The sequence below is a fragment of the Passer domesticus genome, chromosome 11, assembly GCF_036417665.1.
Source record: "Passer domesticus isolate bPasDom1 chromosome 11, bPasDom1.hap1, whole genome shotgun sequence".
NCBI lineage: Eukaryota > Metazoa > Chordata > Aves > Passeriformes > Passeridae > Passer > Passer domesticus.
In genome coordinates this window covers 19,565,662-19,582,753 of record NC_087484.1, presented here as the reverse complement: position 1 = coordinate 19,582,753, position 17,092 = coordinate 19,565,662, and the positions used below count along the sequence as shown (strand labels likewise).

Below are 17,092 nucleotides of genomic sequence, written 5' to 3'. Positions count from 1 at the left end.
AAAAGAATTTTAAAAATAAGTATTCATCAATTGCAGTTATAAGGGACACCTGTAAAGCCAGCTGAGCCACTGTCACTTTTCCTCTGGCAGGTGAGAAATCTGCAAAAAGCAATGAGAGCTGACAATGAAGCCTCAGTATTAGTGCCATGTGGAAAGAAAAGTCTTATAATTTATGTTATTGCCACAAAAAGACATGAATAAATGGGAAGCTATTGCAGGGAGGAATTAATGAAACTGAAGAAGTGATTAAAAAATGCAGTCCAATTCCCCAAGGTCAAGTGTTGTTCAGAGAAAAAAAATCACCTGCATAAATATAGAAACAACTGCTGAGCAGCTGCACTGTAGATAAGGATTGGGGATGGAGAGGATCAGAGACTGAGCACAAATTATAAATATCCAGTTGTCACAAACAAGGCAACTTCTATCCATTAACAGGAATACAAATTCCTGATCCTCTCAGTTTTGATGAGGCCTTTGGGGAAGTCCACTTTTGGGAAAGGCTTGCTGGGAATGTGAGAAACCACCCAGAACAAGAAGCAAAGGCAGAGAGGTCACCAGGTGAGCTCTGAGGGATGGGGAGGTAACTCAGTGAGGTGGCTCAGTCTGGACAGAGTGAAATGAAAAGCTAATGAGATATTATATGTTTCTACTAAATACACAAATGATTTCTTCAAAGAAAGAGGGAAGTCCTGTTCCACATCTACAGAAAAGCAATGGACTCCAAGTGCAAGAAGAAAAAATTACTTAGGCTGTAAGAAGAGCTTTTCTAAATGATAAATAATAAAGCAGCAGCCTAAGGAACTTGTTTCCTCTAGTTGGAAGGAAACAAAAATCATTTCACAAAAGCTGTCCAGCAATAGTGATATTGCTTTGATGCAAAAGATCAAGATGAACTATTGGAACCTCTGAGGGATCTTCTCTGAAGATACTGAGGCACTGAAAGCTTTACAGCAACAGCAGAAGCTGAAAAATTCCTCTGATCTTTTGCAGTGCAAGGTCTCACCAAATTTAATCTTTGTGTCCTTGCTACTGTTACACAACTCCTTCGAGGAGTAATATTCAGATTTTCTACCAAAAACCCTACAAAAACTGCTGAAAGCCCATTAAGACAGCAGAACTCAAGTCATGAGACTGCCAGAATAAGGCTCTATATTTAGTACCAACAGTTTTCTCTGTAGTACTGTGATAAAGTTCCTTCAAGAAGAGTGGATCAGCTCTAAGTAAATATTCCCAAGGCAAACAAAACCTGCTCAGCATCCTCCCAGACCCATGTCACTCATGAAGCTTTCAGTAGGCTTTGCTTCAGAGGTCACTGCTTTTTTTTTACCTCCCTCCCATGAGACTGCTGCTCCCCAGTGCTCACTGCAGACCCCAGAAGAGTCCTCTTGATCTGTGTGAGGTATCACAATGCAGAATTACTCTGTTCAGGAGCTGTGACAGCACTTTAAATAGAGAATATTGGAGTTTAGAACACCGAACTTGTCAGCAGTGGGGTTTGGGCCTTGTTTTCAAGCACAACATTGGACACTGCAGTGTGATGGAGAAAGCACCCCAGAGGGGTCACTGCACAGGACCCCAAATATTTTCTGAATTAAATCACAGAACTGATCTGTGGGGACAACCAAAAGTTAAACAGACTTCACCCAAGGGGCACATCAAACTTTGCCATTGTCCTAACACTCCAGCCCAAGCCAGCAGCTTTGTATTGCCCAGTTCTGTATTTGTCCATCCTGAGAAAAACTAGCACCACATCAGTAAATTCAAGTCATGGCTAAGAGAGGCTGACTGAGAGCCATGTGCAAAAGCACATCAGCTGAAGCATTAACCCTGGGACCCTCCAGAGCTTTGCAGAGTGTTTTATAAGCTCCAGTCCTCTATAAATGTCACAGTCCCCCTCAGGGCCAGACCCTCCATCCTCAAGCCTCCTCTACTCACCACTACCACACAGAGCACTCCCATATCGAATGCCTTGCCTATTAACCACAAAAAAATCAGATAAATTAGAAGCAACAATGTCGATGAAGCAACTGATGAATTGTCACTGATGAAGCAAGGACAGGGTGGTTCAAGCAACTAATTGCTTTCACAGAGATGGAACCAGGTTCAAATCAAGGGAGAATTCAATTCTTCAGCAAAATACTTCACCTTAATTATAGCTCGTAACAAGAGACAGCCAGAATCTAAATATATGGATGCTCTGCCTCTACAGCACCCACCACTCCTCACAGAATGGGTAAAAATTGACAGCTTTTATATTAAGAAACAAATCCCAAAATGTAGCTCCATCTCACATCTTCCTGCAATCCCACTCAGAGGTGGCTCAGGCGCATCCTAAAATTATGTATCTGTAGCTTTCTCTGCAAGAAGCATCTCTGTACAACAAAGATCACACAAACATACAGAAGATGTGTAGAACAAGCCCATTTTCAGTCTCCTCAAGTGAAACAACTACTTTTTCTTCTATTACACAGATACCCAGACATTAACTGAAGAAAACTCTAAAAATTTTATAGACAAAAATGATTTTTCAAGCAGCATCTACAAAGAAACAAGCAACTATTTTTTACATATTCTTCTAAACTTAATTCCCCAAAGCTTACAGAGCTTTTATAGAATTAGCCCCTTTTCAGTTCTTCATACAGAGAGACGTATGTGGTTTGCTGACATACAAGTCTTACCACTTGATTTTTAATACATAAAATAAATGTAGTTAAACTAAAAAATTACATATATGACACAGAATCAAGAGATTATATACTTGCAGGAACGGCAATTCCAAAGCAAACTATTAATTTCTGCATTTCTGGAATTTTGCTGGCGTCTCTACTCCAGCTACAACAGCCTGGATTCCTCTGAGAATCTGCATTCTCCAGCCAATCACCAGGGAAATACCATGTAAAAGTACTCATAAGAATGGAAAATAACATGCTAAGCTGTCCCCTCACAAAATCAATACACCAGAATTAACATATTCAAATGCTTTCAGACTCCAAGTTACATTGGAAAAATGTAAACACTGATTCCACCTCCATTTATGCACCCACCCCTTTGGCACTTATCCCTTCCTGTTACTCCCATGGGAGCTGGATCCCATCAGGTCTCTGCAGGTTCAGCAGGGAAATGGCTTTGGACACAACATAAAACAAGAAGGTGAACTCAGCTCATCCCCACCTTAGAAAGGCAAGTGTATTTAGAATTTTAGGACAACCACAGGAGTGAGCACATTATCACTTGATATCCCTTTGTGTTTCTGACTAGTTACTACAATTTGAATATGAACAGCTGCTGGTACCTGATCATTGTTCCAGATGCACTGGAAGCCCATGTCCTCTCGGCTCACTGCACATGTGCCTCCTCTTCAAGTCACAGAAATCAAGCTGTCCTCGGAAGCTGCACCATGGGTAGTGTTGAGGACAGTCCAGCGCTGAGTTCTTCTCTCTGGAAAGAACAAGGAAGCTCAGAATCCTGCATTGAAGAAATGCTCACAAGATCAACCCAACACATCCCCGCAGCACATCGTGATGTTACGTGGCAGCAGAGAACATCCAAAATTAAGTATGCACTTTCAAAAAGGAGCTGGGAGTAGAAAAATACCTCAGCATATTTAGTACATCCTTTCTTAGCACAGGCACACACTCTATAATCCTTTTATGGTACAATTTTAATCTAAATTAAGCAAGCAGCTCCAGTAAAAGAGCTCAGAGCTTTCCACGTTACAAAATTACATCAGGATTGGATTAGCCTGTAAAATAACATCCTTCAAGGTAATCTATTAATGATATTTTACACTTAATTTTATACTCAAACTCCAAGCTATTTGTTTTCCTAATTTTAAGCAAATTTTAGGAAAAGCATAACTTACTTCAGTCCTCCTACGTACATACAAGTCAAAATATCATTATTGCTGTTACTACCAGAACCAAGCAAGGAGAGAGACTACAACTACTGAGACTCCCAGTCCTGAGCCCACTGCACTTTCTCCAACCCCCCACCCCCCTCCCCCCCAAATTTAACAGGCTGCAAGACTTAGCCCAGCTCTACATAAAATGAAAGATAAATCAACACCTTGAAATTACAGAGCTTTAATGCAAACACCAAACTACTTGGTCTTAAAAGAGTTTCTCTCTACCCACACAAATAGTTTTCCTCATATGCTTCAGCCTCCTTCAGACACAAGCAAGCTACTACAACACTGAGGAAAAGGGTTAGAAATTCCAGCACAGTGACTTCCCAGAATTAAGAGACTTTAGACAAAAAAAAATCCACTTGGCACCACCTGCCTCATGTTCTGCATTTCACCACAATTTAGTTCAAGGCCATTGCCAACGTTTGGGAGGTTCAGCATGTTCCTAATTTTTTGTTGAAATAGGAGCAAGGGCCAATTGCATTTGAGAAAAATATTAAGTTTTGTCACCACTGCCATTTCATTTTATATCTCTCCTTATCTTTGCTGGTTTGCCACAAAAACAGAACGGGTAATTCCACATTCCCAACAAGGAAAAGCTTGAGAGCTCTGGGTCAGGCTACATTCAGAGGCTCTGTTTGGGCAACAGGAGGGTGATAATATAACAATATTCTTGCACAGGAAAGTACCAATTTGTAGCCTCTGTGGCCCCATACCAGGACTGCATTAACTATTTTAATTACAGAACAATTTCAAAGTAAAATCTAGAGTAAACATACATGTATCTTAACAGTTTTATCACACAAACTTTAGAGTTCATACTTTATGTATTAAAAACATAAATATTTGCCTTTGTTCACAAGAAAATTACATGGTTCTACTGAATCAATTAAAAAAGCCTCAAAAGCCAGTAATTATAACTTTTCCCACTATTTTAAGACAGGAAATAGTACATGTAAATATAAGATTTATTTTCTTGCTTAAGAAAACAAATACTGTAAGCATTACTATATATGAAACAATAATAAGATTAAAAGAATTAAAACCACACAAAATAGGAAAAAAAAATGCATTGGAATACCTTATCCTTGTAAACACCAATCATACACATGTATAGGAGACAGCAGAGAAAATTGGAGAGATGTTCATAAAAAACATAAGACACCAGATGCCCAAAGTTGGCCAAATGCCACTGGAATAAATTACTGCATTTCACATGAAAAAAAAAAAAAAAGCAGGTTTTAAGGACAGGTTTGAAACCACCATTTATAACTGGCAGCCAAGGTGGGAATGCTCAGTGCCTAAATGGGAAGGGACTTGTGGGGCTGGAGGACTTTCAGCACCAGAGTTGAGCTCTTCCTGCAGTTCCATTTACCACCACCTTCTATAGCCTTCGATTGGCTTTTAGCACTTGCTTCCCACACCCAACCTGAAAGATTTCATGCCTCTATAATCCAGTCCAGAAGCCAGCATGGTGTGCAGCAGCTTCAAGCTCTTAAGGATGCATAAAAGCACTTACTCACTGTGTAAAAACTGCCAATGTGAACAGGAGAGACCCAAAAGCCAAAGGTGTGCAATACAGAAATCACCCCTGCTGGGAACAGGGATACAAACACACCTGCTGATTGAATTTTCTTTTTCTCCTTTAACATAATCATTGTGGACCCAAAGAATTCTTTCAATCTAGTATTTCTCATCCTACCAAAATACCAGCAGAATTCCAAGTATTTGGATTCAAGTGCAAACCCCTGCAGATGGATTTTTGTTTAACAAACTGAACAAACACAACATTATTTGCTTCTAAATTCTTCTACTTGTGGTGAAAGCCGAGCTGTGCTGAAATCAATAGGACTGTTGGCATTGTTTTCCACTGAGCTGGAATTTCATTTCCTGTACCCCACTTCAGATCTGCTAAAAACCACTAGAACAGAGTTTTGACCTTTCACAACAACATCTACAGCTCAAAATAAAGCGTTTTGTGCAAAATAAATACTTACAGGGCAGGTTACATAAACAGCATGAAAGCAGCAGCTGTGGCTTGTTTCTTCAGAGAGAAAACTTTGCCCCCAGCCTGGCTGCTCTGGATTAATGATGTTCCTGTTCCATACCATGGCTCTGAAGCCTTGGGAAGTCCCTACCCCAACCCAGCAAGGTGGAAAGGTTTGTTATTTTAACTGTTGGCTGATAACAGCTTATCAGCAAGTTTTCAAAGGTTAAGCTTAACACAAATGCATGGCAAAAGTGCAAGAAAAGGACAAGGGAAATGTTGAATTAGTGTTCCCTCTCCTCCTGCCCCTGCAGCAAGGGACAGAACTCTCATACCCCACGTCTTGCAGCAGCACCAGCAAAGAAATTTGAACCAAAACTCCTGTTTGAACTGAAAACATCTGAGAACACAACAAAAGTGCCTTCTTTCAAAGGAGGAGCTTGCTTTGCCTGCTGCATTCCCACTGGCTGCCACACAGGATGGAAAAGCTAACCAAAATCTTTACGTTTGGTCCTTATATATAAGGCAGTTTTATTACTGCTGCCAAATTTATCACTGACACCAAGCTCCATGACAACTCACTGGAAAACAAAAACAAAATAAAATCTTCAATTTAGGGAATGCTATGATTTTTATTTCTATCCCAATCATGTTACTGAACTATAAAGGGCTGATGCAACCTTAAACCAGAAAAAAAAGCCCAGTTACAGACTCATTACTAATTCATCCTGGCTGAAGCTGCATACCAGCAGCTGCTGCCTCTCTCAATTAACAGCAAATATTGAACAGTATTGTCATTTAACGGTATTTACTGCCTGCTGCCCTGTCCACTGCCCGTTTTCAAATGCTCTGGCACATTTAAAGCATCAACACTAATAAACAGAGCTTAGTTTAACCCCTTATGTACCACAGCAGAAGTGGTTTACTCCCTTCCTACATTCATTGGGTGCTTGGCAGAAGCTGAAGCCCAAGGATGCAAGGTGCCACCACAAAGAGATTTGTAATTCAGAGGCCCACAGGGTGCTTGGCTTCTGCAGAGGGCTCAGCACAAGTGTGAAAAATGATGGGAACAACTCCAGCAGAGCAGCTCTTTAGGAATTATTGCCAAAAAGTTGAAACAAAAGATGAGAAAAAGGAGGAGACCACACATTCAGCCTCTGCTGTTGAAAATTTAGAACAATAGAAACCCAAACAAATGGGGTAAAAAACTAAAAATAAAGCTATTCTTCAGGGAGAGCATATCAATGCTGTAATTCCTGATGACCCCATCTCTGCACAGGGGAGTCAAAAGAGCCCTAAATTGGACCTCCCTTCCCTCTGCTGTGCCCACAGCTGCCTTCTGGCCAGGCTGGGTTGGAAGAAAATGATTATACAAACAGTGCAGCCAGAGCAAGCAACTGGAAGTGCAGCACTTCCATGCCACCTCCGTGCCCTACCTGCTCCATGGTGTCAAGTTTGCTAGAAGTCACTGCACAGATTCTACATTTCATTTCCACGCTGTGTTCCCAGCACATCAGCAGGAGGGAGCATCTCCAGGCTCTCCTGGGAGCCCACTGCCAGCTGGGCCAGGGCCAACACGTGGATACCAAGGACCTGGAGAAGGGAGAGGATGCTGGGCCAGCCCAGCTGGACTGCAAGGTGCACACTGGCAATTTAGATACTACAGGAAAAGATCAAGCAGCTTCTGTACTGCATTTATTAGAGTAGAAGCTAGGATAATGTCATTCCAGCTGATCCTGAAATTGGGGAATTCAGTTATTTCTGAGGTACCTGGACCTTTGTTCTACTCCTTCTGCAGAGGGAACAAAGCATGGGAGCCCCAAGGAGTAATGCTCTGAGGGCTTGTCAAATACATAAGGGAATGGCTTGGAAAATTGGGCAGGTGAATGTAGGCCCAGGCTCTGGCCAGGGTCTCTGTGGGCATCCTTTCCTCAGGTTAGCATCTGGCTGCAGATCTCCTCATTTTCTGAGGTCCCTCTGCCTGTATCCTGTGCAACTCCAACAGCCAGCCTGGTTTGCTGGGAGGATTCCTTCCCTCTAGGTTCCCCCAGCACCTTTGAGCCCATGGGGTCTGAGGTGCTCAGATAAATCAGGTGATGTGACTAATACCTGCCATCTGCTCATTGTTACCTTCCCTCTCCTCTCCTGAAGAGGAGTCAGCACTCAAGTGCTCCTTCTACTCGAGCTATTTTAGGAGCGTGGGCTTTCAGCATCCATGCAGCACTGCTTTAAGCTAGCAAACTTAAATCAAAGAAGTAGACCATGCTCTGCAAGGGAAAACTGAGCACTAGGTCCTGTAAAAGTCTCTGAAGGCTCAGGAACAATGCTTTTCTTGCAAAAGGTATCTGCACTCCAGCGTGCCCAAGGAACAGAGCCATTGCCCAGGTTTCACTCCAGGCCACAAAGCAGGGGCAGATGAGATGCAGGCCTTGGGAAGCATCCCACTGCTCTCCATGGAGACCAAGGCAGCCACACAGCTTGGAGCACCAACAGGCAACGTGCTGCAGCACTGGGTTATTCCCTGCTTGCAGCAGTGAGGAGCTCCTACACAGTCACACCACCCTGGAACAGACCAGGGAACAGAAATGGGTACCAACAACTGAGGGCACATCTCTGCCCATCAGACTGGGGGAAAACTTCAACTCAACCTCAACAAAAGCATTGATTCTACCAGCTGCTCCCCATATGTCATGGCCAAGGGAAAAAAGCAAACTGGGGACACAAAGGAAAGATGGGGAGAGAGGCCAGTGGAGAATAATTTGATTTCACTGTATTTCTTAGAGGAGCTGTGTCAAAATGCAATGAGAAAAATCATCATAGTGTAGGAGGCTGAAAGATTTGAGATGGAGCAGTGAGGAGTCTCTGGCCCCATAAATGTTTAATTTCAGCAAAGCAGCAGATAAGTAGTAAGCACAGTTTTGCTGCTGTTGCTGAACTGCACACTCCTGCTTTGATTTCTAAATGACACACAGTGAGAATGAAAGTATAAAAATAAAATAGGAGAAAAGCACCAGGGAGATTTTCATACCTGACACTACAGACAGAGCTGCACAAGCCAGCCACACACCCAGCTCCCTCCCTTCTCTCTGCTCAGGACAGCAGCACCAGGGTGAGCAGCACACAGGGAGCTCTGGAGTGCTCCCAGCCCTGAATTTCACAGCTCTGCCAGCCCAACACAGTGCAGGGGATAACAAGAGCTACTGCACCACACCTGAGGAAGCAGCCAGGGCTGCAGATCACTGATAAAAGGCACCACGCTGCCTGCTAAGAACACTGTGAAACTGGAGAACCACAGAAGGAAGATGCACATGGAAACACAGAAGAAAATGGATTCCCAGAGCCCTAGGAGCAGAAAAAGGACCCACCTGGAACTGTTCCTCTTGCAAAACTGTCCCTACAAGGACTGACTTTCTCCCTGTGCTCCTTTCCTGACAAAATTTATCAGGAAGGATCACTCTTTCCTCATCATTTCCTTGAGTTATTCCCATCCCACTGAAAACAGTAAGCTCAAATTGGTTAGATAAATCCTGAAGAAAAGTTGCTAATTAGTGTTTCTTCCTGCCTAAAATGCAAGACGAGTTTGAAAGAGAAATTAATGCATTCCATGACCCTGTGAGATCTCCAGCTCCATTCTTCTTCCCTTTCCTGCTGTTTAATTCCCTTAGATTGCCACCCAGTCACCATTATCTGCTTCTTTTCCCTTTACCAGCAGAGAGAAGCCTATTTCCTGTCCCTACTTAAATCTTTCTCATCTCAAACTTCACTCTTTTCCCTGCATCTATATCCACTTGCTGAAATTCAGACAACTCCTCTGTTGCCTCCACCAGCATACCTAGTCTTCCTCCCAGTCTGCAATCCTAAAGGGAAATGTGGCTTCACTAAAACCAAGCACAAAGGTTCAGTTAGACCCAGATTTTATCCCAGCAGCATAACTGTTTTATTGGAATTATGCCACTTATCTCAAAGCCAGCTATGCCCAAGAACTGCTTGGACAAGCTCAGAATGAGAGCAGAAAACCCTTTAGCTTAGCCTTCCTCACCCCCAGTAGGAGAGCCTCATCCAGCTGCACACACTGTCACAATGCATGACAAATGCTGCCTGTGGAAAACCTCCACACAACAAGCGAAGGTCATCCAGGAGTGCAGATTTCCTCTTTTAAAAGCACAGATTTAAAAACATATACACTAGTATTCTTATATATTGCATTCTCCTCAAGGCTGGGAGGAAGTGACAGTGAGATGCAACTCCAACAAGTAGTTTTCTGCTTGTGAAAAAAATTAGGAGGAAACAGAAACCCACAGCACAGCCCTGATTAACCTCCAAGGACACAGCCACTCATTGCAGGTACAGACACATCAGAAGTCTCTTCTTCATTGCATTTAGCTGCTGGGGAAAACCTTGCAATGCCAGGACAGCAGCCTGGACTCTTCCACACACACCTGACACAGGAAGGTATCACCTTTGATAAAGCAGGACCTCAATTGTCACTGCTGGCTGCTCTGGATTTTCAGCTTCCCAAAAGCTGATGTCATGGCATTTCTCCTTGCAAAACAATGACCTTTGCAGGCCTCTGGAGAAATAAGCCAAGTCCAACACTAAAAAGATACAGATGACAAGGAAAATGCTGGTGTGCACTGCTACTCAAATGACAGAAAGCATTAAACACTTACACTGACACATTATGATGTGATTCTACTGTAACTGCAATCTCCTGTGACACAACCATGGCATTTTTTCTTCTGAGAAGCTCACTCTGAATATACAAGGTAGATGGCACTGAGTAAGGGAAGCAGCTCCATCTCTGACCTCACCCTGGTATGGTACCAAGGCTGCAGAAGGGAGAACACTCCAGGCAATCAGCTCCAGGACAGACTCACAGAACAGCTCGGGAGACTCAGCCGGTCATGCTTTGTGCCAGGGAGGCTCCCTCATTACCAGGACCAAGATGACACAGTTATTCCCCAAACCAGGACCCTCTGCCTCAGAGGAAAGCACAGACACATTAAATAGCTCGAGCCATTAAAAAAAACCATCAAAACCTTCTTCCAGCCATCACCAGAGCTGCATTTTACATCCTGCTTCTCACTGGAGAGCCAAAAGGAAACCTCCCTCACCTCTACTGACAGCAGCAGCTCCATCCCTCCAGGACAGAACCAGCTGTAAATATTGGCTGGAAATATGCATTCCCACTGGGCACTGGCACCTGTCTGTAATTGCTGGCAGCAGGAGGACCAGGGGAGTCTCTCCTTTGCCAAACAGCAGACAAAACAAACCAAAGAAAAAAATAATGCCACATGCATATACTGCAATACATGAACCCACAGAGCATTGGTGGGGCCACTACATCTGTGTTTAGGCTGAAATGAAAACATTTTAGAACAGCTATACTAAACTGAACTGCAAAAATTGCTTATAAGCAAAATGACTGAAAAGATGCTGTGTCCTTTGTGCTGGAGATCCAAGGTGAGGAAAGGCCACAAGGGTATCTGGCCAGACCATCAGAGATGGATCACAGGGCTGGACATGAACAAGGGTCCTAGCAGAGATTTTTCCATGAGTATTACAACACAGTTCATTCCATAAATACAACCTCAGCTTGCTAGAAATGCTTCTCTGACTGAGCACAGTAAAGAAAACACACACTGTGAGCAGAAGACCCAGGTTAATCAATGTTCTCTCTGTATGTGTAGTTCAGCCACATCAATATAGACTGTAAGATATTTTTCTCCATTTTCTTCAACGAGAAAGTGTTCAGGAGTTCATTTAAGTTGTTAATAAGAAATTCTTTACACAAGATGATCAATAACCCAAGGTTTGGGAGAAAACAGACAACTATTAGAATTTTACTGTGGGACAGTATTTTCTACTCCTACCAGGTGTCTGTGTAAGCTGGGTTGCAAACCTGAAGGTCAAAGCTACATGCTGACATGGATTTGTTGACTGACACCAGGAAAACCAAGAAAATAGTAAAAAGAGCACACAGGAAGAAGGCCAAAAGACAACTCAGTACATCTCGTGAAGACTAGACAAAAGTTTATGCAGGAGGAAATTTCTGGGATACAAATGTGAACTATACCCTGAGAAACAGCCCAGTTCACCTGCTGAGAACCTGCCAGCCATTCTGTAGGAACACAGGATGAATTTATAACCTGGTAACTTAAGGCTGAATAGATGGAGAGCAGTAGCAGGTGGCCTTTGATATCAAGGTCTTTGCTATTGCAGCTTCAGTACCTTCTCTTGCTCCAGGCAATCACTTGATCTCACATGATTCCCAGAAAGACCAAATTCTACTTAAGAGCTTGCAACAAAGCTCAGGAAACATTTTCTCTCAAAAGACATCTTGGGAAACTGAAGCAATCAGAATGATGAGGCTTTTTGCTCCTGCCAAGTGCCCGAGGTAACAAAGGTAATCAAAATAAAGGCACAAAATAAGATTGTGCCTGTAGATGGTCAGTGTCTAATACAGGGATGATATTTCAGGGTTGGATTTTGTGAATATAATCATCTGAGATGACAAGAATAACAATTTCCTTTAGCACATGAGAGGAGCTTGCAGAGAAGAAAAGAACACCTAATGGGCCTTTCTGCCTCCCCTCTGGGTTTGCCTCTCCTCTGTAACAAACAGGTTGATCAAACTGTTTCCTTCCACGTGCTCCATGGGGAGGGAGGCACTGCAGACACAGGCTCACTGCTCTCAGTAATTTAAAAGCAAACGTGTTGTACGGATAATGAATCTCAGTTACACAGGAGCATATGTATTTTAACCTGAAAACCACAGAAACTAACACTGATGTTGAAAAATACCAACCAGGGAGACTAAGAGAAGGGACTGTATTTTTACCTGAGTGTGAGAACAGCTTCTCTTGCTCCAGACACATCATGAGTTCAGAATGGGCAGAAGTGTGTTCTCTAGGCCCTGCAGAATCTCCTGGAAGCCTGAACACACTGGTCCATCTTCTTGTGGTCACCCCAGAGACAGGCAAAGGGCAGGACAGAACAATCAAATTAACTGCTCAGGAGTACTGCATTCAACACTCCCTCGGCCAAGGAAATAATGGAATGAGGGATGGGAGGGTACTGAAGCCAGACTGCTGATAGGAGAATAAAGATAAAGCACTACCAGAAATTAGTCCTGAATATCAATCCTCAAGCACAATGCTGAGTTAGCTCCTTGCAAAGAAGAGCAGAGCAGAACATCTTCTCCTTTAGCAAGGAGCCCATTTCTTCTCACAGGTCCCTTACTGATGGTCCCCTGGGACTAGAAGGCTACCAACCAGAAAAATATAAAGGTCCCTGGTTGTGGCTACTGGGCACACAGCCTGCACAGCTGCATATGGGGCTGTTGGCAAACACCACACCACCTTCTCATTCCTCCCACTTGTCTTGTTACCCTTGCACTTCCAAAAGAGACTAGAAATTGTGCTTCCTGAGTAGTTCCCAGTGAACCACAATGGGGTGCTGCAGAGAGAAGGTTAAAGATTCCTCACACAATGCCTGTCAAGGTGCTGGTCCTTCAATATGCTGCTCAGAAATGTTACTTCTACTGCAGTGTCACAATCCAACACCTTAAGACATGACAGGAGAAAAACATACCTTAGGAAAAGGTGGGAAAGGTGCATTTAAAAAGTACTTGATGCCACTCCTCCAAACATTTAAGTATGAGCTAGACAGTGAAGGTGGTTCACTGGAGCCTCTGAGCTGCTGTGCCCTCCCTGCTTCCAGCACCAGGGAAGCAAAGCCATGGGATGAGGGTCAAACTCCTGCATGGCCAGTGTAGCACAGTTTGGTGGGACTTGGTTGGAGAGAAATGACTCAAAATGGCTCAAACATCAGGTTGGAAAGCAGAGAAAAAGCCTTTCTTGACAAACATGCAGGTCAAAGGAAATCCCATATTCCTTTGACCTCCATGTCTTACTGCAAATATTCATCTAGCTTGGTTTTGTTTTTTCTTTTTTTTAAAGGCACCAGAAAGAATGAAAATCATTCCTAATGCATTTACATGCAACATTAGTCTATTTTCACTGGTGACTGCTACTTACCCTTCTTCCATTCCAAATTCTGTTACTCTCCCCTCAAACCACCAAGACTGAGAGCTGACATGTCCCTCACCCTTTCTTCCCCTCTCGTTGAAACCTTATTTCCACTGCTCTAATAGTTCTTGACTTAACTGGGACAAGGAAAATTATTCTGGGCTTCTCTGTCCTAGCAGTTAGTCTATTCTCTATTAACCATCCAGAGCACTGCAAAATCATACTGAAGCCCCAGGCAACCATTCTAACACTCCCTTAAATTCCTGCTTTAATCAAATTGCCCATTTTTACTGGACATGTCTCTAGCCACACACATATATATATTTATATAAATACATATATATGAACTTGTTGTATAAAAATCCTTCAGTGTTAAGAAAATTCAGGAAAGCTCATTTAACAGCATTCATTCCAAGATCTCACAATAAGCTCAATTTCTACCCAGTCTTAAAACAGAGCTATTCCTTATGCAAGATGGATTTTTTTGCCCATCCTTTTAAGCAAGATGCAAAAGCATTTATCACACTTAAGAACAGTAACTTCAGTAAATAGTACACACAAGTGAAATGTATAATTGCATCCACTAGTTTAGGCATGGAGCTGAAAGGCCTGGCTTTCAAAAGCTGGCTACACAATGGCTCTCTTGGCCTGTTTTAATCTAAACTATCACATTCAGCCACCCAAGACAAAGGAGAGGAATTTTTAGGTGCACTCATCTCAAACTCTCACCTTTACTTTGTATCACCTGATCCAATATCCACACCGTGGCACCATTAATTTCTTCAAGGAATGCAAATTCATTTCTGCACAACCCCACTTTTCATAGCAATGTAATCACAAACATGGTTTGGCTGATGGCAGCAGCAGTTTTTGAACAACACCAAGTGCACCTCTGAAGGGATGAGCTCTTTACAGAGTAAAGCAAAATGCAAACTGCAGTGACCTACACCTTACTCCATTACAGAGCTGTGCCATTTCTGGTGGGGAAACAGCAAAGGGAAATTTTCTGTACTGTAAGAAAGCAAATCCCTTGCATTTTTCAGATGGCACTTCCCAAAAACTGCCAATCATTTCAACTGCAAGAGACAGCACACTACATAAATGTATTATGACTTCCTAGAGAAGTGCATCCAGAAAAGCCTGTACTTGGAGACACATAACCTGTTTGGAAACTCTTCTGTCAGGAAAAAATCAGGGCTGGTTTCCATTTCCTGGAGTCTGTGCCTGAGAGAAGCAACCACAGTCTGAGTTCCCCACCAAGTTACCCTGTCCAGTTTCTCAGTGAACACTCTCCCATCCACAAGCAAGGCATTAAGCACCAGCTCATTTTGCAGGCTCCACTCTGCCCGTCCTGGGCTGGAAACAGAGAGGGCTGGCTGAGGGCTGCTATCAGCACAGGGCAGAGCAAATAAAGATACCAGTTAATCACCTTTGAGATAAGGCAGCCAGTGCAAGCACAGCTGTCTGCAAAATACACAGCAGAGAAGCAGGAATGAAAAGTGTAAGCAGGAGTTCTGTTACACCTGAAATTACCTGGACTGAGATACAACATCCTCTGCTACTGCTACAACATTCTGTCAAGCAAACATTAAGTCTTCCCCTTCTTACCTTCCCTCTCAGGACACAGCACAAACATTTCAGAGAACACAGCTCCATTTTTCAAGCACAATAGAAAACTACAAACTAGCAGCACACAATCAGGTTTTGGGTGGTAAACTATGCACACTCTTTTACCTCCTAAGTTACAGCTGTAATGGAGAATGCCAGGATAAGAGGGAATGGTTTTAAACCAAAAGATGAGAGATTTAGATCCGATGTTAGGAAGAAATCCTTCCCTGTGAGGGTGAGGAGGCCCTGGCACAGGTTGCCTCATCCCTGGAGAAGTGTCCAAGGCCAGCATGGACAAGGCTTGGAGCAACCTGGGATAGTGGAAGGTGTCCCTGTCCATGGCAGGGGGTGGAATGAGATGATTTTTAAAGTTCCTTCCAACCCAAACCATTCTGGGATTCCATGAAACCATCCAGTTTCTTGTGAGCCCTTTTTCTGCTCCATGCCATGTACCAGTGGCAGGGCCCCTGATTTCAGCCAGCCCTGCCCAGACTCCACCCAGGTGATGCTCTGGCAGCACCAGCAATGCCAGGAGAAAGGCAGGACAGAGCTCACCAAAGGTGTGTGGCACCCACTCAGAGCCAGCACCTCAAACCTCTGCCACAGGGCACTTCACAGATGAACAAACCCCTGAAGGAGGATGAAACAGCAGCTGAGATTGCCTGCACTTGCCTTCACAGGCTGGGACTTTAATGGAGCACACCAGAGTGCATTAACAACAATTTTAGAAGAAAACAATACTGACTTCATTTACTTCTACAAAGCCTTTGCCCTCATCTTCGCTGACTACAAGTGTCAAAGAAAGGTCAAAACAGCTTAATTTTCTTCTGCACTGGACAAAAATGCATGAAGAACAGACAGCAAATTCAGCTTTTTTCATTTGCACTGGGGCTTAAGGAAGGAGAGAAGGAATTTATTATAATCAAATTGACCCCAGCATAAACTGGATGCTTTTATCATAGTTGTGTAAACCAAAAAAAGAAAACCAGAGATTAATGTAGAGATTAAAAAAGATGCATCCTCTCAAAGATAGTGGTTAGATTTCAGTGCAAAAAAAAAATTGTGGTAACAAGACATCAGAATACAAAAAACCGAGCAGCTTTCTGAACACAGCCACTCCAAAATAGCAGGATATGCAATGCTCAGGCACCAGAGAATATAGACCAAGCCAAGTGGTTGATGAATTAAATAAAAGTGCATTGTGGTCCTTATCAGTAATGCTGAATTCTCCTTTACCTGGAAGCACTAAGCAAACATTATTTTAACAGAAATGTAATTCTGCTTCAAGATGGCAAGTGCAACATGCTTGAGAACCAATATAATCTTATTTGATAAGGGGGACCTGTAACAAGCAATGCTACCTGGCAAATTTACAGTTTCTTTATTGCTGCACCTGTATCCACTAATCAGTATCCAAAAGTTACACATGATCAGAACATAACCAAACATTTTTAAATGCATCCACCCAATATTTAAATGTAGGAAAAACAGATCTTGAAAAGAGAATTGTGTTACTCAGGCAGCTAGAAAAACCACCATGGGAAGCTGAAACAATGGCTCCTT

At 43.0% G+C, this 17,092-nt stretch overlaps 1 protein-coding gene across 3 annotated transcripts in view; it reads right to left on the bottom strand.

Annotated features, from left to right (window-relative positions):
- MAP3K13 (mitogen-activated protein kinase kinase kinase 13) overlaps positions 1-17,092 on the bottom strand; it is a 70,045-nt gene that overhangs the window by 40,402 nt on the left and 12,551 nt on the right. For all 3 annotated transcript variants that reach the window (XM_064435584.1, XM_064435580.1, XM_064435581.1), the window contains exon 3: positions 3,293-3,438. The gene's annotated coding sequence lies outside the window, so the exon portion shown is untranslated. The remainder of the gene's footprint in view (positions 1-3,292; positions 3,439-17,092) is intronic.